This window comes from Triticum urartu, chromosome 4A (genome assembly GCF_056163025.1).
Source record: "Triticum urartu cultivar PI428250 chromosome 4A, HENAU_Tu73, whole genome shotgun sequence".
Lineage (NCBI taxonomy): Eukaryota > Viridiplantae > Streptophyta > Magnoliopsida > Poales > Poaceae > Triticum > Triticum urartu.
The window spans coordinates 530,724,569-530,741,377 of NC_141876.1; positions in this window are offsets into that span (position 1 = coordinate 530,724,569).

The window sequence follows — 16,809 nt, forward strand, 5'->3', positions numbered from 1 at the left end:
TCACGGCTGTCTTCCACCTAGCTACTGCTCTTTCTTTGTCGTCCCACTCGTTTGGTCGTTATTGTACTACCAAAGTAAAAGAGACAAAGGGAAGACACAAATGATTCTCTTCATCTGTTGCAATGTGGGAGACCCACTTATATACAGTCTGAAGGGGTGTGTTGGGGAGACACCCCTTCCCCAACAGCCACCTCCTGGGAGGCATCCCTCCCATAAAATTGATCACATATTTTATTTCTTAACACCCCCCTTGATCAATTCGTCATCTGTATATTGCAATCCAAAAACTCCTCCTAAAAACCCTGTGGGAAAATTTTGAGGAGAAACATTATAACGATATGCTACCAAAAACTCCTTTAAAAACCCAGTGGGAAAAATATAAGGAGAAACCATATGACATACGTCCGCACTTGTATTTATATTGTCTCGTTAAAAACCTTATATGAGAAACCATCATGGAAAACTCATAAAGGAAAAAAGAGTACAATATGAGTGATCACAAGACCACCAACAGGTTATAATTTGGGATTTACTCCCCCTGAACTTTGCAAACCTCAAGGTTATTTGATACCAAATCCACGAACCTAATTCTGGAATATAAACATTGGTAGAGATATAGTGAATATCAAAATAATTTGTTTGCAAATTACCCTCTTACATTTCTGTAACTCGTGAGGATAAATATAACCCGTAAGCAATACAAGTGACATTATCTTGGTAGATAATGATAATATCCACATGATTTCACATGTGGCCAATCATTATAGAAGTCATCTACATTTTGTGATGCTTCAAATAAAATAGAATGATCACTGGAAGGACTCGTTTAGAGTCTATTCTAAAGGCTTCCCTCAAAATACTCTTCCAGCAAACCCAGTCTTTGATATGGCATTGTGGGATCAGATGATTTGCCACTATCAATATATCAAACCATGGTCCCATCTTGATTTTTCGGATGAAATTGATCAAGACCCTTTGTGCCTTGGATATATCCGAGGATATTCCTTACACAAACCTTATACCTTTCGGGGAATTGCACTCTCAATAATTTGCCAAAAACTATAGTGTTAGGCCTGACATATTTTGCAAGATATATGAGTGCTTCGATGGTATTTAGATATGGCAATTCATGCCCCACTATCACTTCACCATCTCCCCTATGTCTCAAGGATTTGTATCCCATATTAGGTATAACATGACCATATGTGTCTTTGATATAATATATCCATATTGAACTTCTCCAATACTTTCGGATATATGAAGACTGATATCTTAGGGGGATATGCTCAAGTCATAAACTTAGCATAATTTGGTTTAACCCAAATATCCGTCTTAAGATGATTGTGTGTATTTCATGTCTTATATAGGCTTTGATGATAAGATCATCGACACCACAAAATAAGGTGATGTAAAATCCAATCCAGGATTTCTTCATGAATACACGTCAACAATCATTAGTATGAGAGTAATCCTTGTCAAGGAATAACTCACTCGGTCGGTTGCACCACACAATTCTCCGACTACTTCAAGTCATAGAATGACTTCAGAAGTTCCACACATGCATGTTGCGATTTACCTTTGGATTCAGAATATTAAGTCATTCATTGACTTCAATATATACATCCAAAATACCCATGGGAGAGTATGTAGACATTACATACATCAACCATATGGATCTGTACTGCCATTAAAATTCGGTATCGAAACATAATTCCACTCATACCAAGAAGGTATGCTACATCGTAACCGATGTCGGGTCTCTGCGAAAAACCCTTGTGCTACAGGCTTCGCTTTCTCACCACCTCATTTATTTTCGTTTTCAAACGAAAATTCACTTCTCTTCCCTCTAGAAGATACTTATGAGGAGCATGTTTTACAATGGTAAATACCTCTTTTTTGATGAGCGAGTGCCACTCTTCCTTAATTGCTTCCTTTCATTTGAACCAATATAAGTGCAACAACACTCTCCATGGATTTGGTTCAGGGCCCAAAAGGATTCTAGCAATTCTCGAGAAGAATTTTATGTCGACATATGTAGACTTTCTCATATCTGATTCTCATGAATCAATATCATTTGTGGAATTCTCATTATGCCTCTTAACTCTTGTGATTTCCCACAACAACGGAGTCAAGGTGTTTCGATGTCTCAACACCTAAAAATGTGTGCACATATGTGTTGGACTTTGGATGCCGCGCATCCCTCATGTGTCATTCAACCGAGGTTGAATCATATTTACTGATCGAGGAGGCAATCTCCTCCGTTTCTGCTGAAACATATGAGAACTTAATCTCATGCGACCAGAATTCTCCCCCTCTTGCTCTCATCTAGGGAGACGAGTGGTTTATTAGGTACCTCCAGTCGTTCTGGTACTTGACCATAGTGACACCTTTGTCATCAGTAAATATACTTGGCAGATTATTTGATATATGCTGCAAATTTCTCATAACTTGAACCTGCAGTTCAGATTCTTAAGTACGTGGACAAAATGTCTATGACATTTCTTATCCATTTCCTGGTATTCTTTGTGGTACTCATCTTCCCCTAATGCCAGAAAATGTTGTTATTGCAAAAGTGAAAGTGCGTTATATCGACTAGAGGGGGGTGAATAGGCGATATTTATGGAAGTCTTCAAAACGTGGAAGTTATGAAGACAAACAGTAGAGATGTGCCTATTACTATGCAGCGGAAGTTAGACTACACTAGGCAAGCCATGGTCAAGTATCAACAGAGTGAAAGCACAGTGACAAATAGCTGTAGTGTAATTAGGATCAGGTAGTAAGATACTATGAAGCCAAACAGATCATACACTCACGTTGTGAAGACAAAAGATATAACAGACACGCAATGACTTCACAATGAGAGATCAGTAAGTAAAAGGAAGCGAAGATGAAACCAGTGACTCGTTGAAGACAATGATGTGTTGGACCAGTTCCAGTTGCTGTGACAACTGTACGTCTGGTTGGAGCGGCTAGGTATTTAAACCTTAGGACACACAGTCCCGGACACCCAGTCCTGAACACGCAGCTCAGGACACCAAGTCCTCACCATATTCTCCTTGAGCTAAGGTCACATAGTCCTCGCCCAATCACTCTGGTAAGTCTTCAAGGTAGACTCCCAGACCTTCACAGACTTCGTTCATTGGCAATCCACAATGTCTCTTGGATGCTCTGAACGCGACGCCTAACCGTCTGGGGATGCACAGTCCTCAAGTGTAATAAGTCTTCAGATCACACAGACAAGAAGACTTGAGTGATGCCCAATGTTCTCTGGCTCTGGGTGGTTAGGGCTTTATCCTCGCAAGGAATTCTCTCTCTCAAAGGCTTCGAGGTGGGTTGCTCTCAAACGACAAAAGCCGTGCACTGAAATCTGAGCAGCCAACCGTTTATGGTTGTAGGGGGTGGGCTATTTATAGTCACTTGGCAACCCGACCTGATTTGTCCGAAATGACCCTGGGTCACTAAGGAACTGACACGTGTCTCAACGGTCAGATTTCTCAAACTCTCATGGCAACTTTACTTGGGCTACAAGCAAAGCTGACTTGTCCGGCTCTAGACAAGATTCGCTCTCATTGTCTTCACTCGAAGACATAGGTTTTTGGTTTAGGCATCACTTCAGTCATTCTAACTGCTTCTCTTGGACCCCACTTAACAGTACGGTGGTTCCTATGACTCAACACAAAATAAAAAGAACTACGAAAGATCTAAGTCTTCGAGCTCCATAGGCTTCATAACATGTCTTCTTTTGTCATAGTCTTCAATGTGAATATCTTCATATACCACCTTTGACGTCAATGTCTTCGTACAGTTTTAGGGGTCATCTCTGGTAGTAAAACCGAATCAATGAGGGACTTCTACCTGTGTTATCCTGCAATTCTCACAAACACATTAGTCCCTCAACTAGGTTTGTCGTCAATACTCCAAAACCAACTAGGGGTGGCACTAGATGCACTTACAAAAAGCAATCAGCGTATGGGCTGCAAATAACTCCCTTGTAAGGGTTAAGTCTTACAACTCATAAGAACCAAATGTAGCAAAAAACGAGAGTTGTAAGCACGAAGCAAAATATAAGGCACCCGCCCATATGAACCCGCTTGAAGACTATCAATCTCATATGCTTCTCCCCCTTTTGTCAGTGATGACCAAAAAGGTTTGAAGACATAGAGCCTCTACTCGTTCCCATGAGGAGTAGATGAAGTAGCAGGGTTGTTGGCGTTGTTTGGCGGTGTAGAAGAGCTTGGAGGTGCTGAAGCAGGTGGTGGTGAGGTAGCATCGTCTTCTTCATCAAAGATTCTGGCAGTGACTGTGGCAGCAGAGGAAGAAAACTCAGAGTCTTCAAGAGATGGAGTCCCCAGCAGCACAGCTCTTCGAGGAGGTGTGGAGTCAAATTTGAATCTCTCAGTGAAGCCATCCTCTTGAAGATCAGCTTCAGAAAGCATCATCGTTAGCCCTTTCCATGTGCGGCGACAGGTTTCATGGGCAACGAAAGCGTTCTTGGTGGCAAGATTTTGGATGCGATTTACATCCACCAAGAGGCTCTTCATCTGTCTCTTCAACCAGTCATGATGCCTATCCTGCTTTTGATGAAGGGCCACAAGAAGCTCTCGGTCGTTGAGAACACGAGTGCGCTTCTTGGGTCTTGAAGCAGTGGCACTGTCAGTGGCTTCAGTTGAAGCAGGGTGTGGTGCACGTGTAGTGCCAGCCAAAGGATACACCCTGGAGATGGCTTTAACACCTTCAACGTTTTGAGTGAAGCTCTGGTGTTCTGCATTCTGAAGACTCAAAGGTTGCTTGGCAGGCTCAGGATATATAGCTTCAGCAGAGGTATCCACATCTGGCAAGAAGATCCGATGGTTGCGGGCTGAGGGCTGATATGAGATTGCAGAGTGAAGCTTGATCAGTCTCATTACCCAAGGAGCATAGAACTTCAAACCAAGTAAATCTGAGCCTGATGCAGCTAGTTGGCGTATGAAGAAATCCTGTGCGTTGAAGCATTTGCCATGAAGGATACAGAATATCAGAGTCTTCATTGCACCCTCGATCTTGGCATTTGGAGAGTGCCCTTTGATAGGCCAGAGAGTCCGCCGGATAATGTGATAGATGGTTCTGGGCAGGTACTCAAAGTCTTCAACGAAGAACTCTGTTGGATAAGGAGCATCGTGGGGCAATGTCTTCATCATGGAGAGCATCTGACTCATATTCGGTTCAGGCCTCTGGAATATGCTCTCAAGAGCTTCAGTGTGTAGTGGACAGCCTTCCTCGAAGAATTCGCCAGGAGTGGGCAGGCCGGTGAGCTCAATGATATCAAATGCATTGGCTTCGTGATGGACATTGCCGGTCATCCACTCCAGGGCCCAAGTCTTCGGATCTCTGTTGTATCCTTTGATGTGGAGGGTGGCATAGAATTGCAGCAGAAGCTCTTCATTCCAGTGCTCTTCATCAGTTACAAACTGCAGCAGACCCACTTGCTTGAAGGAATCCAACGCTTCCTCTAAACAGGGCAGACCCGCAATGGCTTCAACATCAAGGCGCTTGTGCGGGAAGATGCGACCTTGGTTGTATAGGATGCATGAATAGTAGCTGTGCTGAGGATAGCTCCAGAACCTATCTGATGAAATCCTTTCCCTTGAATAGGGGTTCTTGGAGCTGTTGAAGAACGTATTATCTGCCTTGAAGCTATTGATGTTAAAGGAGCCAGGTGCTGATGCAGGACCTGGGAATCTCGGCAGCTTGGGACTGGCTTCTGGACATGAGGCCTGTGCTCAACATGGTAATCAAATTGAGGACCTGCAGCAGACTCAGGAATAGAAGTGTCTGGATCAGTAGCTTCGCTGTCTTCTGAAGCTTTTGGTGGGGAGGGCTCCACATTGGCTTCAGTGTTGGTTGTGGTAGCCTCAATATTTTCAGCCTCCGCTTGACTAGCTGGAGGGTCGGTCACAAGCACGTTCTCCTGGAGAACTGCTTCTTGGTGGAGCATAGGAGTGGGCTCTTGTGGTGCTTCTTCTGCGGCTGATGCAGCCGGAATGTCTTCAGCATAGACTTGAGGCCTTGGACCTTTGCGAAGCCTGCGGAATGCAGACGACGCCTGTGGGGTTGGAGTGGGCTGGGCCTCATTGTCTTCTTCCTCTTGAGGGCGATCCGCCCATGAATCATCCTGTGCAATTGGCGTCAGTGGACGACCAATGCTGATGAGTTCGCTGTGTTCTAATTGAGGAAGGGCTGCATCATCTTCTACATTGTCACGATGACCAATGTCTTCAGCAGCGATGGGATCAGTTGCTGGAATGTCTTCAGGAACAGGAGCCTCTGTGGAAGCAGGCTCATGCACCGTCAATTGACGTTCTGCGTCAGGGTGAACCATAGAAATAGGTTCAACTATCAAGGGCTCTGTGGGAGCAGCCAGAGATTTCTTGGTCTTTCTCTTTTTCTTGCTGGGGGCAGTAGGAGAGGCTTCAGAGCTTTTCCTCTTCCTGGCTTCAGCCTCAGCAGTTCTTGTCTTCTTGAGCTCTGAAGCTGTTGACCGGCTCTTTGGCTTCGAGCCAGTCGTTGCAGTTGGGAAGACAAGCAGAACTGCTTCCTGCCTTGGTGCCTCGTGTTCAGCTGGAACAGTCTTCTTCTTTTTCTTTGCGGCCATCTTGGGGTCGATGCCAGGACGCCCAAGTGCCTTGCGCTTCTCAGCCTCATTGTAGGCCTGCACACATCTGTCTGCCAGAGTCTTCATTCGCTCCCGCGAACCTTGAGCTTCTGCACGCTTCTTCAGAAAGTTTTCCTTTAGTTCGTGCAACATGATCTTGAAGCTCTTCACTTCTTGCACGCTGAGCTTGGCCATATGCTTCTTGAACTGAGCCTTTTCATGATCAATTTTCTGCTTCAGTTCAACAATGCGCTGGGCAATTGCAAGTTCTAAAGCAATAGCGCCTTGGAAGGCGACGCTGAGGCCAACGGGCAACTGCAGATCTTCGAAGCTGATGTTTGGTGTGGCAAACCATTCGTCGATGAAGTTGTGGATGATGGCGACATCAAAGAGAGGCAAATTGTTGAAGATTTCAGCTTCTTCTTTGCTCTTGATGAGCTGCTCGAGAGCGTCATCTCCAAGATCTTCATCACTTAACAGATCAATGGCTTCGCTGCGCAGAATGGCAGCAGCTGTGAGCTCTTTGCCGGTGTGTGGCTGAGGCATCTTGGCGTTCTGGGGCTTGAAGACGCGGGATACGTCTTCAGACTGCACACTGTCTTCAGGAGGTGCAGTTGCCAATGGCTTCGCCCTTGAGATTTTTGGTGAAGGGGCCGGCTTTGAAGCTTTTGGCTTCTTCGACTGCTTTGGCTTCGGTAGAGCAGGAGCTTCATCAGACTCAGAGTCAGCTGGAGGGTCATTCACGGTAGTCCCTTGGACTAAGATGCGGGTGATGAGGCCCTCAAGGTTGGCATACGGACCGATGATATTGGGTTCTGCGTCGCGTGTGCCATCTTCCCTTGGAGCTGAGGGACCAGGGTTGAAGTCTAACCCAAATTTCTTCTTGTTCTGCTTCACTGATTGTTGGGCAAACTGGAAGTTGCGCTTGAACAGATTGTCGTCACGACACCAGAGTAGTGACGACGGATGTGCATCATCAGGCTGTGGCCCACGAACCATGCATGGATAGAAGCTTTGGGAAATAGCTTCATCTCTGGACCTGGGTACAAGGTTCTTGTATAAGATGTCTCCCCACGGTCTTTTGATGGCACTTTTCTCAGCATACTCTTGGGTTGTGAAGCGGTATTTGAACCACTGTTCTGCCCAATAGCGTCGAATCCATTGGATTCGGGTCTTGCGCTGCCCATAATTCTCTTCAGGATCTGTTTTATACATTTCTGCCAGTTCATCAGGCAGATCTTTGGATGTTCCTCCACGTCGCTGTCTGCCCCCCTTCCTTGCTGCTGTTTCTGAAGCCATAAACTTTAACTTGGAAGGCTTCAAGATGTTCAAAGGCTTCAAAGGCTTTCTTTTGCTGGACCAACAGGAACTGGCTTCAGGAGAATTTATGTGATGTTGTAGGAATTCTGCAAATGAATGCAGACTATGAGAACCAAAGGATTCTCCCACGGACATGTACCTATGACAGCATTAAGGTGCGAGGGAAGGGGAAGAGGTCATATGCATTCTCAGAAGATTTTGAAGATAAATCAGTTTAGAAGACATTGACCTCATCATGCGAAGACATTCACTCATAGATAAGAAGTTGGTTCCAGATTTGTACGAATCCACAGATCAGTACAAGTGAGGAATCTAACTACTTTGTGAAGCACAAGTGAATATACTAGGCATGTTACGAGATGCAGTTTGAGAGAGATCTAGCTTATGTGAACAGAAACAGCTTGTGGTAGAAAGTGACAGATCAATAGGATCAACGGTGCTGTAAAAAGGCAGTTTTATTTACCACACTGAGAACTACTAGACGGAGCGAGAGATGAGGCCGAGCAGTTCACTCGTCCGTGCCCTAACTTGGCGACGGAGGAGACCTATGGCGACGGCGGAGAGGACGATGTCCGCGGTCGGCGTGAAGACGGCGTCGAAGAGGTTGCGGCAGCGAAGCGCTTCGTCGCTGGCGTCGTCGAGAGCTAGTGGTGGCGCTAGGGTTCGTGCTTGGGTGGAAGAAGAGATAGTTACCGCTGTGAGTGTGTATTTATAGGCACAAGGGCGGCACTGTGCTGTTACACAGGTGCCCCTGGCGATTCGCATATGAGGAACGCGTGGCCAGTTTGCGGAAGTTTGGGGTTTGTTCCACGTCCCACGCACGCCTGGATTGTCGGGTGTTCGTTCCTGCTTCTCCGGATTTTATGTGGAGGAATGAGCATTGAAAATGGACTTTATGGTTGTCTCTATATCTTCTGCTGACAAGGACGCAGTGAAGACTTTCGACAGTTTCAATAGAATGCATATGACTTGGAGAGATAGAGTTTGAGATAGAAAGCATAGAGAAGTTTGGGGTCCGATCACATTCACTTAGTTCAAAAGATTCAACATGAAGACATAGCTATAAGTGAATGTTGTAGAGGACAGAACACTAGCAAATATATATATATATATATATATATATAGTCAGCACAGTGAAGAGAATCATGGAAATATGTTCGAAGCCAAACCAAATGTGAAGACATTGCAAGGTAACGCCATGAGAGAAACACTTCAAAAAAGAACGTTTGGTGGTGGCGTTACCCACCGTATAGGAAGTATTAGACCCAGACACGGCGCACAATTATCGTGGCGCTCCGAAGTCAAATTCCACATTAATGTATTCACACTTAGAATGTATGTCTTCACTAACTGAAGATATACTTCACTTCGTGTGTTGCACATCTAAGTCATCAATATGCATAAGGGTTAGGATGTGTGCCTGATCACAGGACATTTGAGGATTCCAGGATATTTAGCTCACACCGTAACTTGCAAAACCTCTTCTCATCCAAGGGCTTGGTGAAGATATCTGCCAATTGCTCTTCAGTGTTGACGTGTATGATATCAATGTCTTCCTTCACAACATGATCTCTGAGAAAGTGATGACGAATTTCAATGTGCTTTGTCTTCGAGTGCTGAACTGGGTTGTTGGCAATCTTGATGGCGCTTCCGTTGTCGCAGTAAAGTGGCACTTGCTTCAGATGAATGCCATAGTCCTTGAGTGTTTGCTTCATCCACAGAAGCTGAGCGCAGCAAGATCCAGCAGCAATGTATTCAGATTCAGCAGTGGAGAGAGATACACAGTTTTGCTTCTTTGAAGACCAACATACAAGTGATCGTCCCAGAAAGTGACATGTGCCTGATGTAGACTTGCGATAAACTTTGTCACCAGCATAATCAGCATCCGAGAATCCAACCAAATCAAACTCTGAGCCCTTTGGATACCATAATCCTAGAGTTGGGGTGTGAGCCAAATATCGAAGAATTCGCTTCACAGCTAAGTGATGCGACTCCTTTGGTGCCGCTTGAAATCGAGCACACATGCAAACACTAAGCATAATATCTGGCCTAGATGCACATAGATAAAGTAAAGAACCAATCATGGAGCGGTATACCTTTTGATCGAACTCTTTACCATTGTCGTCAGGACCCGGATGATGTTTGGCTGGCATTGGTGTTGTGAAGCCTTTGCAGTCTTGCATACCGAACTTCTTCAGGCAATCTTTGAGATACTTCTCTTGAGATATGAAGATGCCATTATGTTGTTGTCGTATTTGAAGACCAAGGAAGAACTTCAGATCCCCCATCATGGACATCTGATATTGCTCTTGCATCATATATCCAAACTCTTCACTGTACTTCTGATTTGTGCAGCCGAAGATAATGTCATCCACATATATTTGGCACACAAACAGTTCACCATCATATGTCTTCGTGAAAAGAGTGGGATCTAGGGAACCAGGTATGAAGCCTTTGCTCTTCAGGAAGTATTTGAGTGTGTCATACCAGGCCCTAGGGGCTTGTTTGAGGCCATACAGCACCTTGTTGAGCTTGTATACCATGTCAGGATGTTTTGGATTTTCAAAGCCAGGCGGTTGTGCAACATACACTTCTTCTTCAATCTTGCCATTGAGAAAGGCACTCTTCACATCCATTTGATATAGAAGTATGTTATGATGATTTGCATAGGCCAGCAGTATGCGTATGGCTTCAAGCCTAGCCACAGGAGCAAATGTTTCATCAAAGTCAATGCCTTCCACTTGAGTATATCCTTGAGCAACGAGATGAGCTTTGTTTCTGACAACTTGACCATGCTCATCTTGCTTGTTGCGGTATATCCATTTGGTGCCTATTATATTGTGCTTCCGTGGATCAGGACGCTTAACCAGTTCCCATACATTATTTAGCTCAAACTGTTGAAGCTCTTCTTACATAGCTTGAATCCATTCAGGTTCCATGAAGGCTTCTTCAACTTTCTTGGGTTCTGATATTGAGACGAATGCGAAGTGCCCACAGAAATTTGCTAGCTGAGTTGCCCTTGAACGAGTGAGTGGACCAGGTGCATTGATGCTGTCAATTATTCTGTCAATCTGCACTTCATTGGCAACACGAGGATGTACAGGGCGAAGACTTTGCTCTTGCTGATCTGTGTTGTTGTTGGGAGGAATGTCTTCAGGCTGAGCATTGTCTTCATGTTGATCAGGTGCTGAGATGATAAGTTCTTCTTCAGGATGAGCTTCAGAAGGTATAATCTCTCCAGTTCCCATTAGCTTGATTGATTCACTAGCTGGAATTTCATCTAGCACATTTGGCAGTTGCTCTCTTTGTGAACCATTTGTCTCATCGAACCGCACATCCACTGTTTCAACCACTTTGTAATGAAAGAGATTGAAGACTCTGTAGGAGTGTGAATCCTTTCCATATCCAAGCATAAAACCCTCATGTGCTTTTGGTGCAAACTTTGAGGTGTGGTGTGGGTCCTTGATCCAGCACCTTGCGCCAAATACTCTGAAGTAACTGACATTTGGCTTCTTGCCAGTTAGGAGTTCATAAGATGTCTTGTTCAGAAGCTTGTGAAGATAAACACGATTGATTGTATGGCATGCAGTGTCAATGGCTTCAGTCCAGAATTTTCTTGGAGTCTTGTATTCATCTAGCATCGTTCTGGCCATCTCAATGAGTGTTCTATTCTTGCGTTCGACTATGCCATTCTGCTGTGGCGTGTACGAAGCTGAGAATTCATGTGTGATGCCCAAGGTATCAAGATATGTATCAAGGCCAGTGTTCTTGAATTCAGTGCCATTGTCACTTCTGATGTGCTTTATCTTGGCGCCAAAATTGTTCATAGCACGATTGGCGAAGCGTCTGAAGACATCCTGCACTTCAGTCTTGTAAAGAATTATGTGCACCCAAGTATATCTAGAATAATCATCAACAATAACGAAGCCATAGAGGCAAGCAGTAGTAGTAAAAGTTGAGTAGTGAGTGGGACCAAAAAGATCCATGTGAAGTAGTTCAAAGGGTCGAGTAGTGGTCATGATTGTCTTTGAGGGATGTTTTGCCCTCGTCATCTTCCCTGCTTCACAGGCACCGCATAAGTGATCTTTCTTGAACTTGACGCCCTCGATGCCTATGACATGTTTCTTCTTCGCAAGGGTGTGGAGGTTCCTCATGCCAGCATGCCCAAGCCTCCGATGCCAAAGCCAGCATTCTGAAGCTTTTGCAAGAAGACATACTGCAAGTTGTGGCCCTGCTGAGAAATCTACCACATACAAATCATCTTTCCGATACCCTTCAAACACTAGAGACTTGTCAGATTCCATTAGTACCAGGCAACGATATTTTCCAAATATTACGACCATGTTCAAATCGCAAATCATTGAGACAGACATTAAGTTGAAACCAAGGGATTCAACAAGCATGACTTTATCCATGTGTTGATCCTTTGAGATTGCAACTCTACCTAGACCCAATACCTTACTTTTACCAGTGTCAGCAAATGTGATGTGGCTCTTGTCGGATGGACGTAAGGTTGAGTCCATAAGAAGGCTTCTTTTGCCAGTCATGTGATTTGTACACCCACTGACAATAATCCATTCTGAAGACTTTGAAGATGCTGGTGTCGTACCCCACAGTGCAGTTAGGGGGATAGGCTTCACGAAGAGAATTGTGAAGCAAAAACATTTGACGAACCAGTGGGTTATAAAAACTTAGATCTAGATTAGGACTAATAGGGAGAGTAGCATGCGATTCAGGAACGAAGTACATAATGATGCCATTCGGGCATTTTATCTTGCGCCCTACAAGATTTTTAAGGTCCCCAGCAATAGCGTCAGAAGATTTTGGTTTTCTGCTGGAGACCTTTCCCTGCAAAAGAGAGTTAAGCCTTCTTAACCACCCACACCTTCAAGGATGGCTTAGAAGCAATAAGTCTAAGTGCAGCATCTGAGAATTTTGGCTTTGAAGCCTTAGCAAACAGTCTTGCAGGTGGACAATAGTACTCATAAGAATAAGCAGAATAATTTTTGGTCATATGAACATGACGGTTTGATGAACCGCTCTCATATTCATATGCCTGAGTATGGTTTCCCTGCAAAACATTTGCGTCAGTGTGACTCAGGTGAGTCCTCTGTTTGTATGAAGCCTTTGGACCGTATGAAGCCTTTGGTCTGAGGTTTGTCTTCTTCAAGTGAGGTGTCATGAAGACATTCACAGGAAGATTTTCCAGACACTTTTTCGGAACCCAGATCTTCTTCATAGGCGGTCCATTCCTGCAGTTAGTACCAATGTACCTGGCAAACACTTCACCATTCTGATTCTCAAACAGTATATAGTTTGCATCAAAGGATTCATCAATGATAATGGGGTTAGCACAAGTGAAGCCAGATAAATTGGATGGATCTGCTGAAGTTTCCTTTGCAGCAACCCACATGGTTTTGGGGTACTGCTCAGGTTTCCAGTAAGAGCCATCTACATTTATTTTCCTTACGAACCCAACACCCTCTTTCCTACGGTTTCGGTTCAGAATCTGCTTCTTGAGGACATCACATAATGTCTGATGTCCTTTAAGACTTCTGTACATCCCTGTTTCAAGCAATGTCTTCAACCTAGCATTCTCATCAGCAATAGCAGTGGTATCCTCAGCAGAGGGGTTAGTTACCACATCAACAGTTGAAGATATTGCAACAGCAGTAGCAGTGGAACATTCAGCAACAGAAGTAGCATTATCACGCTCAATGCATTTAAGATATGGTAGTTCAAATCCTTCCTGAGCGGAACTGATCTGTTCGGCGCGAAGTGACTCGTTTTCCTTTTGAAGATCTTCATGAGTCGCTCTCAATTTCTCAAGTTCTTGCTTCCTTTGAAGATAATCATAGGAAAGCTTTTCATGAGTTGTTGAGAGAGTATCATGACGATCTTCAAGTTCCTGATACTTAACGTGAAGATTTTTTATGTCTTCAATTAAGGATTCAGATCGAGTCATTTCAGCACCCAACAGATCATCGCTTCTGTCTAACAGTTTTTGAATATGTTCCATGGCTTTCTGTTGTTCAGTTGCAATTTTAGCAAGTGTTTTGTAACTGGGTTTTGAATCACAATCAGAGTCATCGTCACTAGATGTTTGATAGTGAGTAGTGTGTTTGTTTACCTTGGCACCGCGTGCCATGAAGCAGTAGGTAGGAGTGGAGTAGTCCTTGTCATTTGCATCGGTGTTGGTGATGAAGTCATTGTCTTCAGTGTTGAAGATGGACTTGGCGACGTATGCTGTAGCCAGACTTGCAATGCCAGAATCAGACTCCTCCTCAGACTCCACCTCTGCCTCTTCAGAAGCGGACTCCTCCTCTGAATCCATTTCCTTGCCAACAAACGCACGTGCCTTGCCAGATGAGCTCTTCTTGTGTGATGAATACTTTGAGGAAGACTTGGAAGAAGACTTTGTGTATTTCTTCTTCTTCTTGTCGTCAGAGTCATATTCCTTGCTCTTCTTCTTCTTTCTGTTCTCATTGTCCCACTGTGGACACTCAGAGATGAAGTGTCCAGTTTTCTTGCACTTGTGGCATGTTTTCTTCTTGTAGTCATGAGCAGAAGCTTCATCATTCCTTGAGCTTGATCGTGAAGACTTTCTGAAGCCTTTCTTCTTGGTGAATTTTTGGAACTTCTTCACTAGCATTGCAAGTTCCCTTCTTTTGGGGAACGTAGCAGAAAACAAAAATTTTCCTACGGTTTCACCAAGATCCATCTAGGAGTTCATCTAGCAACGAGTGATTAGATGCATCTACGTACCTTGTAGATCGCGAGCGGAAGCGTTCAAAGAACGGGGATGATGTAGTCGAACACGACGTGATTCAAATCACCGATGATCTTAGCACCGAACGGACGATGCCTCCGCGTTCAACACACGTACGGAACGGATGACGTCTCCTCCTTTCTTGATCCAGCAAGGGGGGAAGAGAGGTTGATGAAGATCCAGCAACACGACGACGTGGTGGTGGATGCAGGGCGTCACAGTAGCAGGGCTTCGCCTATACTACGAGAGAGAGACGTAACGGGGAGAGAGGAAGCACCAAAGGCTGAGGTATGAAATCCCTCCTCTCCTCAACTATATATAGGAGGACCAAGGGGGGGTGGTGCGCCAGCCCAGGAGATCTAATCTCCTTGGTGCGGCGGCCAGGGGAGGGTTTCCCTTCCCCCCAAGGCACCTCGGGGTGCCTTCCACCACTTGGACTCCTCCTTGGTGGAAACCCTAGGCGCATGGGCCTAGTAGGGCTGGTGCCCTTGGCCCATGTAGGCCAAGGCGCACCCCCTACAGCCCATGTGGCCCCCCGGGACAGGTGGCCCCACCCGGTGGGCCCCCGGGACCCCTCCGGTGGTCCCGGTACAATACCGATAACCCCGAAACTTGTCCCGATGGCCGAAACAGCACTTCCTATATATAATTCTTTACCTCCGGACCATTCCGGAACTCCTCGTGACGTCCGGGATCTCATCCGGGACTCCGAACAATATTCGGGTTACTGCATATACATATCTTCACAACCCTAGCGTCACCGAACCTTAAGTGTGTAGACCCTACGGGTTCGGGAGACAAGCAGACATGACCGAGACGACTCTCCAGTCAATAACCAACAGCGGGATCTGGATACCCATGATGGCTCCCACATGCTCCACGATGATCTCATCGGATGAACCACGATGTCGAGGATTAATCAACCCCGTATACAATTCCCTTTGTCAATCGGTATGTTACTTGCCCGAGACTCGATCGTCGGTATCCCAATACCTTGTTCAATCTCGTTACCGGCAAGTCACTTTACTCGTACCGTAATGCATGATCCCGTGATCAACCACTTGGTCACCTTGAGCTCATAATGATGATGCATTACCGAGTGGGCCCAGTGATACCTCTCCGTTATATGGAGTGACAAATCCCAGTCTCGATCCGTGTCAACCCAACAGACACTTTCGGAAATACCTGTAATGCACCTTTATAGTCACCCAGTTACATTGTGACGTTTGATACACCCAAAGCACTCCTACGGTATCCGGGAGTTACACGATCTCATGGTCAAAGGAAAAGATAATTGACATTGGAAAAGCTCTAGCAAACGAACTACACGATCTTTGTGCTATGCTTAGGATTGGGTCTTGTCCATCACATCATTCTCCTAATGATGTGATCCCGTTATCAATGACATCCAATGTCCATAGCCAGGAAATCATGACTATCTGTTGATCAACGAGCTAGTCAACTAGAGGCTCACTAGGGACATATTATGGTCTATGTATTCACACGTGTATTACGATTTCCGGATAATACATTTATAGCATGAATAAAGACAATTATCATGAACAAAGAAATATAATAATAATGCTTTTATTATTGCCTCTAGGGCATATTTCCAACAGTCTCCCACTTGCACTAGAGTCAATAATCTAGTTACATTGTGATGAATCGAACACCCATGGAATTCTGGTGTCGATCATGTTTTGCCCTAGGGAGAGGTTTAGTCAACGGATCTGCTATATTCAGGTCCGTATGTACTTTACAAATCTCTATGTCTCCATCTTGAACATTTTCACGAATGGAGTTGAAGCGACGCTTGATGTGCCTTGTCTTCTTGTGAAACCTGGGCTCCTTGGCAAGTGCAATAGCTCCAGTGTTGTCAAAAAAGAGTTTGATTGGCCCCGACGCATTGGGTATGACTCCTAGGTCGGTGATGAACTCCTTCACCCATATAGCTTCATGTGCTGCCTCCGAGGCTGCCATGTACTCCGCTTCACATGTAGATCCCGCCACGACGCTCTGTTTGCAGCTGCACCAGCTCACTGCTCCACCATTCAACATATACACGTATCCGGTTTGTGACTTAGAGTCA